Consider the following 11,277-nt stretch of genomic DNA (forward strand, 5'->3'; position numbering starts at 1 on the left):
GCCCCTTACAGGGGGCCGTCGGCCTCGTCGGGGTTGCCCCGCCGATGCTAACCTTCTGGCGGTGAGGGGGTCGGCTTTCCTCTCCCCCTCCGCTGCCTCCTTCTGCGTTATCACAATCTCGCAGAAGGAGTTAAACGCTGCTCTTGACCTCTCGCTGCCGATCATGTGGTCGACCACGACCGGCAACTAGAGGTCCATCCCAATAACGCCCGTTAGGTCACTGCGCGGCGCCGACCACGCTGGACATTCTTGCAGCGTATGTCGCGCAGAGACCTGGGCCTCCTCGCGGTGGTGGAACTGCGATCCTCCCAGTGCCAGTTATGAACACACAGTTTGAGGAAACGGCGGTATGCAGGTAATTTAACTTATGCTCATGCATTGCTGCAACTTGTGCTGTATAATTTAGAATTTTTGTTACCGCCATCCGTTTCTTATACATGTGCAAATACTCGTACACGCTGCATTGTATTTTTTCCGCACGCGACAAGGAGGGGACAGTGGCGAGTTCCGGCTCGCGTCTGTCCCCTCCCCCCGTCCCACCACCCCCCTGGTCGACCCGCATAAAACTTAAAAATATGATAAAATAAAAGATAAAATCAATAAATGATAACGTGTATAGATGAAATAGATAAAATAAAAGTCAATAAATAAATAAATAATAATAAGTAAATAAATACAATGGACAAGACACAACAAACATAAGAAGGGGGGGCAAAATAAAGGGGAATAAGAGATAAAGATAAAATTTATAATATAGAATATAAAATATATATATAATAAAATGAAGTAATTGTAAGAATGATGTAAGTGTGCATGTTATATATGTTTTTATTGATTGCAAGTGTTATATATGTTTTTATTGATTGCAAGTGTTATATATGTTTTTATTGATTGCAAGTGTTATATATGTTTTTATTGATTGCGTTAATGTTTTGTTAATGTTTACGTTGTGATTTTGTTTAAAAATAAAAAGAGACAGTCCCCTGCGAGCGATCAATGAAATAACACGTCGTGTCGAATCTTTATGAATGAATTCCGTATCGAGCCTGAATTCCGTGTCGAGCCTCCTTATATATTATAAAATAATAGGAGGGGGGTCGACCAGCAGGTTGCATCTTTGTAGAGGGGGGAGGGGATTATTGCTTAACCTCGCCCCCCGCGACCTGCCCATCCCGGGGGCGCCTTAACGGTCGGCTACCCTTGGCGGCGGTGGAAGTACTAAGTAGTCCCACCGCCGCCATTACGTCTCCGGCCCCTTACAGGGGGGCCGTCGGCCTCGTCGGGGTTGCCCCGCCGATGCTAACCTCCTGGCGGTGAGGGGGTCGGCTTCCCTCTCCCCCTCCGCTGCCTCCTTCTGCGTTATCACAATCTCGCAGAAGGAGGCAAACGCTGCTCTTGACCTCTCGCTGCCGATCATGTGGTCGACCACGACCGGCAACTAGAGGTCCATCCCAATAACGCCCGTTAGGTCCCTGCGCGGCGCCGACCACGCTGGACATTCTTCCAGCGTATGCCGCGCAGAGTCCTGGGCCTCCTCGCAGTGGTGGCACTGCGATCCTCCCAGTGCCAGTTATGAACACACAGTTTGAGGAAACGGCGGTATGCAGGTAATTTAACTTATGCTCATGCATTGCTGCAACTTGTGCTGTATAATTTAGAATTTTTGTTACCGCCATCCGATTCTTATACATGTGCAAATACTCGTACACGCTGCATTGTATTTTTTCCGCACTCGACAAGGAGGGGACAGAGGCGAGTTCCAGCTCGCGTCTGTCCCCTCCCCCCGTCACACACCCCCTGGTCGACCCGCATAAAACTTAAAAATATGATAAAATAAAAGATAAAATCAATAAATGAAAACGTGTATAGATGAAATAGATAAAATAAAAGTCAATAAATAAATAAATAATAATAAGTAAATAAATACAATGGACAAGACACAACAAACATAAGAAGGGGGGCAAAATAAAGGGGAATAAGAGATAAAGATAAAATTTATAATATAGAATATAAAATATATATAGAATAAAATGAAGTATTATAAAATAAAAGGAGGGGGGTCGACCAGCAGGTTGCATCTTTGTAGAGGGGGGAGGGGATTATTGCTTAACCTCGCCCCCCGCGACCTGCCCATCCCGGGGGCGCCTTAACGGTCGGCTACCCTTGGCGGCGGTGGAAGTACTAAGTAGTCCCACCGCCGCCATTACGTCTCCGGCCCCTTACAGGGGGGCCGTCGGCCTCGTCGGGGTTGCCCCGCCGATGCTAACCTCCTGGCGGTGAGGGGGTCGGCTTCCCTCTCCCCCTCCGCTGCCTCCTTCTGCGTTATCACAATCTCGCAGAAGGAGGCAAACGCTGCTCTTGACCTCTCGCTGCCGATCATGTGGTCGACCACGACCGGCAACTAGAGGTCCATCCCAATAACGCCCGTTAGGTCCCTGCGCGGCGCCGACCACGCTGGACATTCTTCCAGCGTATGCCGCGCAGAGTCCTGGGCCTCCTCGCAGTGGTGGCACTGCGATCCTCCCAGTGCCAGTTATGAACACACAGTTTGAGGAAACGGCGGTATGCAGGTAATTTAACTTATGCTCATGCATTGCTGCAACTTGTGCTGTATAATTTAGAATTTTTGTTACCGCCATCCGATTCTTATACATGTGCAAATACTCGTACACGCTGCATTGTATTTTTTCCGCACTCGACAAGGAGGGGACAGAGGCGAGTTCCAGCTCGCGTCTGTCCCCTCCCCCCGTCACACACCCCCTGGTCGACCCGCATAAAACTTAAAAATATGATAAAATAAAAGATAAAATCAATAAATGAAAACGTGTATAGATGAAATAGATAAAATAAAAGTCAATAAATAAATAAATAATAATAAGTAAATAAATACAATGGACAAGACACAACAAACATAAGAAGGGGGGCAAAATAAAGGGGAATAAGAGATAAAGATAAAATTTATAATATAGAATATAAAATATATATAGAATAAAATGAAGTATTATAAAATAAAAGGAGGGGGGTCGACCAGCAGGTTGCATCTTTGTAGAGGGGGGAGGGGATTATTGCTTAACCTCGCCCCCCGCGACCTGCCCATCCCGGGGGCGCCTTAACGGTCGGCTACCCTTGGCGGCGGTGGAAGTACTAAGTAGTCCCACCGCCGCCATTACGTCTGCGGCCCCTTACAGGGGGCCGTCGGCCTCGTCGGGGTTGCCCCGCCGATGCTAACCTCCTGGCGGTGAGGGGGTCGGCTTCCCTCTCCCCCTCCGCTGCCTCCTTCTGCGTTATCACAATCTCGCAGAAGGAGTTAAACGCTGCTCTTGACCTCTCGCTGCCGATCATGTGGTCGACCACGACCGGCAACTAGAGGTCCATCCCAATAACGCCCGTTAGGTCACTGCGCGGCGCCGACCACGCTGGACATTCTTGCAGCGTATGTCGCGCAGAGACCTGGGCCTCCTCGCAGTGGTGGAACTGCGATCCTCCCAGTGCCAGTTATGAACACACAGTTTGAGGAAACGGCGGTATGCAGGTAATTTAACTTATGCTCATGCATTGCTGCAACTTGTGCTGTATAATTTAGAATTTTTGTTACCGCCATCCGATTCTTATACATGTGCAAATACTCGTACACGCTGCATTGTATTTTTTCCGCACGCGACAAGGAGGGGACAGAGGCGAGTTCCGGCTCGCGTCTGTCCCCTCCCCCCGTCACACACCCCCTGGTCGACCCGCATAAAACTTAAAAATATGATAAAATAAAAGATAAAATCAATAAATGAAAACGTGTATAGATGAAATAGATAAAATAAAAGTCAATAAATAAATAAATAATAATAAGTAAATAAATACAATGGACAAGACACAACAAACATAAGAAGGGGGGCAAAATAAAGGGGAATAAGAGATAAAGATAAAATTTATAATATAGAATATAAAATATATATAGAATAAAATGTACTATTATAAAATAAAAGGAGAGGGGTCGACCGGCAGGTCGCATCTTTGTAGAGGGGGGGAGGGGATTATTGCTCCACCTCGCCCCCCGCGACCTGCCCACCCCGGGGGCGCCTTAACGGCCGGCTCTCCTTGGCGGCGGTGGAAGTACTAAGTAGTCCCACCGCCGCCATTACGTCTGCGGCCCCTTACAGGGGGCCGTCGGCCTCGTCGGGGTTGCCCCGCCGATGCTAACCTTCTGGCGGTGAGGGGGTCGGCTTTCCTCTCCCCCTCCGCTGCCTCCTTCTGCGTTGTCACAATCTCGCAGAAGGAGTTAAACGCTGCTCTTGACCTCTCGCTGCCGATCATGTGGTCGACCACGACCGGCAACTAGAGGTCCATCCCAATAACGCCCGTTAGGTCACTGCGCGGCGCCGACCACGCTGGACATTCTTGCAGCGTATGTCGCGCAGAGACCTGGGCCTCCTCGCAGTGGTGGAACTGCGATCCTCCCAGTGCCAGTTATGAACACACAGTTTGAGGAAACGGCGGTATGCAGGTAATTTAACTTATGCTCATGCATTGCTGCAACTTGTGCTGTATAATTTAGAATTTTTGTTACCGCCATCCGTTTCTTATACATGTGCAAATACTCGTACACGCTGCATTGTATTTTTTCCGCACGCGACAAGGAGGGGACAGAGGCGAGTTCCGGCTCGCGTCTGTCCCCTCCCCCCGTCCCATCCCCCCCTGGTCGACCCGCATAAAACTTAAAAATATGATAAAATAAAACATAAAATCAATAAATGATAACGTGTATAGATGAAATAGATAAAATAAAAGTCAATAAATAAATAAATAATAATAAGTAAATAAATACAATGGACAAGACACAACAAACATAAGAAGGGGGGGGCAAAATAAAGGGGAATAAGAGATAAAGATAAAATTTATAATATAGAATATAAAATATATATAGAATAAAATGAAGTATTATAAAATAAAAGGAGGGGGGTCGACCAGCAGGTTGCATCTTTGTAGAGGGGGGAGGGGATTATTGCTTAACCTCGCCCCCCGCGACCTGCCCATCCCGGGGGCGCCTTAACGGTCGGCTACCCTTGGCGGCGGTGGAAGTACTAAGTAGTCCCACCGCCGCCATTACGTCTGCGGCCCCTTACAGGGGGCCGTCGGCCTCGTCGGGGTTGCCCCGCCGATGCTAACCTCCTGGCGGTGAGGGGGTCGGCTTCCCTCTCCCCCTCCGCTGCCTCCTTCTGCGTTATCACAATCTCGCAGAAGGAGGCAAACGCTGCTCTTGACCTCTCGCTGCCGATCATGTGGTCGACCACGACCGGCAACTAGAGGTCCATCCCAATAACGCCCGTTAGGTCACTGCGCGGCGCCGACCACGCTGGACATTCTTTCAGCGTATGCCGCGCAGAGTCCTGGGCCTCCTCGCAGTGGTGGCACTGCGATCCTCCCAGTGCCAGTTATGAACACACAGTTTGAGGAATCGGCGGTATGCAGGTAATTTAACTTATGCTCATGCATTGCTGCAACTTGTGCTGTATAATTTAGAATTTCTGTTACCGCCATCCGATTCTTATACATGTGCAAATACTCGTACACGCTGCATTGTATTTTTTCCGCACGCGACAAGGAGGGGACAGAGGCGAGTTCCGGCTCGCGTCTGTCCCGCTGACATGGCAAGTGCTAAAAATAGATTGTGGCTGGCATAAGCGCACAAGCAGCGCACACGGATATAGTAAAGGTACGTTGGTGAGTGTAGCGCGCGGGCGCGTTGCTAACACGATACAGTGTTTTCTGCACCGACGAAATGCCGTCGGTGGCCTCTGGTGGCCTCCTGTTTCTCACTCCAGTCAGAATATATCCTAGAGGGCGTAAGAGAAATATTCGAGCGACACAGATTGTCACAGATGTCGTCAGATGTGCTAACAGTAAAGTGGGTTCTGTTTCTTGCTAAAGATGATGTAGGTTCTGTTCCATGCTAAAGATGATGTAGGAGCTGTTCCAGGCTAAACATGATGTGGAGACAAAAGCGGCACGGCCAAAACCCGGGCGTGAGCACTCTCATATACTCTCTGTATACATATATACAGGGTGTCCCAGAACAAGTGTCGTTCCTTGAAATGGGAGGTTCCTGAGACCATTCTAAGAGACATTTTCCTTTGCACCAATGTCAACTGCGGCTTTGTTTAGGAGTTATTAACGAAAAACACGGACCAATCAGAGCGCGCCCTGGGCCGCCGCGCCGTCACGATGCGATGTCACGGCGTACCGCGACACTCGCTTGCCGGCGCGGCTTCGCGCGTCGGGCCAGGGCGCGCTCTGATTGGTCCGTGTTTTTCGTTAATAACTCCTAAACAAAGCCGCAGTTGACATTGGTGCAAAGGAAAATGTCCCTTAGAATGGTCTCAGGAACCTCCCATTTCAAGGAACGACACTTGTTCTGGGACACCCTGTATATACACGTAAGATACATATATACAGGGTGTCCCAAGACCCCTTCGACTCCGGGAAATGGGAGGTTCCTTAGGTCATTTGAAGCAACATTTTCCTTTGCACCAATGTCAGCCGGGGCTTTGTTTAGCAGTTATTAACGAAAAACACGGACCAATCAGAGCGCGCCCTGGGCCGCCGCGCCGTCACGATGCGATGTCACGGCGTACCGCGACACTCGCTTGCCGGCGCGGCTTCGCGCGCCGGGCCAGGGCGCGCTCTGATTGGTCCGTGTTTTTCGTTAATAACTCCTAAACAAAGCCGCAGTTGACATTGGTGCAAAGGAAAATGTCTCTTAGAATGGTCTCAGGAACCTCCCATTTCAAGGAACGACACTTGTTCTGGGACACCCTGTATATATATATATACATATCCCCGCGAGCGCGAACGTAGGGAATCGGAAAAGACACAATAGCCACCGGTACAAGCGAACGCCAGCATGGCAACCGCGAGTACAGGTGTACGTACATCTAAACCATCGTCCTGTTCAAACAGCGAGAAGTATACATTGACGACAACATATTCGTCCGTACCTCGTACGATTTAGACAAAGGACTTCACGGTTCACCGAATCCCTATGGTCCGCGCTCTCATTCTAAATAAGGCGAAATCGCGCGAATCGCTCTCTTCCAGTTTCGGAATTCTTGCTATTCAGTTCTATTGCGTCTTCAAGCCAGTTCAGTTCAGTCTTTTCTCGCGTTTTCGGACTCTATTTCAGACAGTTCACGATACTCAGGTCGTATTGCTCCTTACCATTTCTACTATTTCATTGTATTATATTTATACATCGCTTGGTTCTAAATTATTATTCGAGTTTGCTCGTAGATTATTATTACCCATTTACAGATATTATTCTGGGTTATTTGTTGTACGAGGTTACTCGTAAACCATTACCGTTATTTTGTTTGTACGAGCTTGCTCGCATTATCATTCAAATTTATAATTGCTATTTTGTGCTATTTTGTTCGTACGAGCTTGCTCGCATTATTATTCAAATTTATAATTGCTATTTTGTGCTATTTTGTCTGTACGAGCTTGCTCGCGTTATCATTCAAATTTATAATTGCTATTTTGTGCTATTTTGTTTGTACGAGCTTGCTCGCATTATCATTCGAATTTATAATTGCTATTCTGTGCTATTTTGCTTGTACGAGCTCGCTCGTGAATTACTAATTGTTATTCATTGCTATTTTGTTCGGTACGAGCTCGCTCGCAACCTTCTTGCGTTTTCTTTTATATATTGCAGCGTTATACATATTTCGTTCGAGCTTGCTCGCAAGCCGTCACCATATTTTGTTTCACGAGTTCTGCTCGCAAATCACTGCTGTATCTATTTTGGTTCATTATATTTTGTTTGTCTAAACCTATTATTCGCAGCTTTATTCAGCAACGCCTTGCTCCTCGATATCTTCCATGCCCCGTCGCGCCGGTAGAAGCTACCAAATCGGTAAATTGGTGCGACAGCTCCGCTCCGAAGGCGAGGGCACCGCTTATAACCCGTATTTGGGAATCGCCAAGCGACCCAGGGTCATCCGTGACATCCCCTTTTCGCGTAAGATCACGATAGTGGACAGTCGGAGCACCGGAACATCCCCGCGACGCGAAGAAGTGAACGTGGAACGCGTCGAAACCCCTCCGCGACGCGAAGAAACGGCCATCGAACGGTCCGATTCCGCGTCTCCTCCTCCGTGGAGGTTGATACCGCTTCGGATCGTTTCGAGTCTTCCTCCCTTGGAAAAGATCATCACCCTAAGATGGTACTTCTAAAGTGTCGTTCCCAGTGACCGGTTAAAGTGATCGCGGAAGAGTGTGTGCGTGTGGTGGTTCACCGGGTTGTTTGACTCCGACCTATTCCTCAAATTCCTTAGACTTCCTATGTTCGTTCTTCTAACCCTAAAATTGGTGTTTCAATCGCGTATGTCTGAGCCCAGAGGGTGCTCGGTACCGAGAGAACACTAATTCCCTTCGATCGAAATCTCATGCCACAAATCGAGCAAACCCACGCGTTCGGACGAGTTGCACACACCCGCATAGTGACACTTCGACCACTGGGAACCGTCACTACTACCGCGACGTGTGTTAGTTCTACGCGGTGTCCACGACGGACGACGTCCGTCTCGGTTCGCATTTATTCCCGTCTTCGCTCTTTTCAACGACGGACACCGGTATCGGGTCCCTGATCAGACCCGATCGTCTTAATAAATTACTCGGTTGCGTCCCCGTCCGGCCCACTCCATTCCGTCGGACCATTCCCGACTCGGGACGTAACAAAACATATTTGATTGAATTGTAAATGATTAATTAAACTTACATTAGCGGATCTTGATCATTTCCATCGTTGACTCAGCTTCTTCCGACTCGTGTTTCAGCTACTCGGTCCACCGAAACGCGAGCTCGGAGAAGCGTGGAAAAATTGGCGACGATGGTCTGTATCTAATTCAAAGATCCTTTCGGATCCTTCAAGATCCTTTTGACCAGGGGTCCATTCCGTTGCACGCATGATGCGCATACACTGCATAGAGAACCGTTCCGTTTAATTCAATGAACACACAGAATTCCCCAGATTCCCCCCACTTCTCCCGCATGAACCGGGCATCAGCTACAATCATTCGAGAATCATTCGAGAATTGAAGGGTTTCGTGCGAAGTGCGCATGTCAGAGCACCAGAATTCCCCAGACTCCCACCACTTCTCCCGCATGAACCGTGCATCAGCCAACATAGGTCAGAATAGAAGCGTTTCATGCGCGAAAAGGGCAGTAGTGGGGGTATACTCAGCGGCACTTTCGAAAGGTTCAAGCAAAGCAATTGTGAAACAAAGGACTTTTTCAATTCGCATATCATCGGAGATGCTGCATATCCCATTCATCCTCACGCAATAGTGCCTTTTCGGAACAATGGACATCTGACAAACCGGCAAATAAATTTTAATTATTGTTTATCATCCACGAGGATGGCAGTTGAACGTGCTATAGGGTCCCCGAAAATCCGTTTTGGGATACTTTTGGATTGTTTGCCATTAACAGACATCAAAAAATTCCAGAATTCATTGTAGCATGCTGTGTATTACACAATATTTGCCTGCTTCAGAATGATGAAATGCCCTTAGGTCTACAAGTCAGATTTGACGAGGAGGATGTCAACCTTGTACACAGTACTGCAGTAGAATTAGGAAAAGAGAAACGAATAACAATTATGAATGCGCTACGAATGAGAAGAGGTAATGTGGGATCAGGACCCCCAGATCAAGTGTACTGTAGGAGATTGGGAAGAATGGGAGGGTTCCGTGTGGGTGTGTGAGCGCGTTAGTCGATCGGCTACCACCAGTGAGGCCGGGGTTCGATTCCCGCGGCGGCAGTGCCCTCATTTTTCCTGAGATCCTACAGTAATTAAATAAAAACCGTGTTAAAATTAATACTTTGTCCATTTCCCAAAGTCAAAATCATGTACATCAATTGTAAAATCACTGTATTTATTTGAATTGTAATAATAACTGAATTGATCGAATAGTAATTATTTGAATTTTAATAAAGAATGTTATTAATATATACACAATATAATATGTGAAGTAATATATATACACAATAGAGAATAAATTGCACGCTATATTTTATTTTTTGTTAGCTAATGTCTGTAGTACAGAGAGCAGAGATTTTTGAATTTCCATATTTTCTTTATGCATTTCTTTACGCTCTATCTTTCTTTCATTGTATTGGGCTTCTCTTTTTTGTTCTGCTATTCTTCTTTTTTCGTCTCTCTCTTGTTTTCTAATCTTCCTTTCCTGCCTCATGCCAGCGATGTGATTTTCTAAAATTACTTCCACTCGTCTCTTTTTAGGCTGACCTGTAATACATACTAATATAAATAATATATATTTATTATATGCATAACACACAATGAAAGCAACTTTTACTCTAATCATACTTTATAATATTAGTTATATTTTATTACTTTGGAAATTTTCCAATCCAACCAATGGAGACGAAGAGCTGCTTGTTGATGGTGTTGATGGTGCTGGTCCATCACTTGAGGCTACAGCTGGAGGCTGCATGTATTTTCACCCATTAATAAATCCATCGCCTACAACCACAGAATAAATTTTATAAATCTACACATATAGTATGTAGTATTGTATTTACATTTTTACATATTATACACATAAGCATATACTTACAGAGTAAAATGCCCAGCTGCTGTGCGAATTGCCACTTTTTTTAATTTTGATCGTATATGTTCTTATATGTTCTGCGTCATCCTGCTAGTTTTGTAGAACATTGTACCCCACTAACTGGATAATTGGCCTCTTGCCCCAGATAGCACAAACACATCTTCAAGATATCTGCAAGATACCTGTCCCAAGACGTAAGTACTGGAAGATATCTCTCACAGGTCTTTCTGACATCTTAAAGATGTCTTGTAAAGAGTCATTCAGGCATCTTTTATGCATCTTTTTCAGACGCACAAAAAATCTTCAAATTTAAGAAAAAATTATTAAAAAAATTAGAATCTATATGTATATTACTACTTTCATACACTGCTTGAGAGAATATACCACTTTGTCTTCGAAAAAACCTTATTACAAATTTAGAAATTTTTATGCAGTTGTGCGGGATTCGAACTCTGGACTTACCGTATAATTTCATGATGGCTTCCTCGCTGAGCCATGCGAACCTTTAGTGTTAGTTTCATTACTTTTTATTCTTATAGGCTCAAATCATATCAAATCATATAATTATTTGTTTTCAATATACTGTTGGGCCCTTCTTATAGAGTTTCTTGCGCTCATTCCGAATCTGTCCTTAATTTTTCTCCTATACGCACAGTTT

This window comes from Lasioglossum baleicum, unplaced genomic scaffold, assembly GCF_051020765.1.
Source record: "Lasioglossum baleicum unplaced genomic scaffold, iyLasBale1 scaffold0063, whole genome shotgun sequence".
NCBI lineage: Eukaryota > Metazoa > Arthropoda > Insecta > Hymenoptera > Halictidae > Lasioglossum > Lasioglossum baleicum.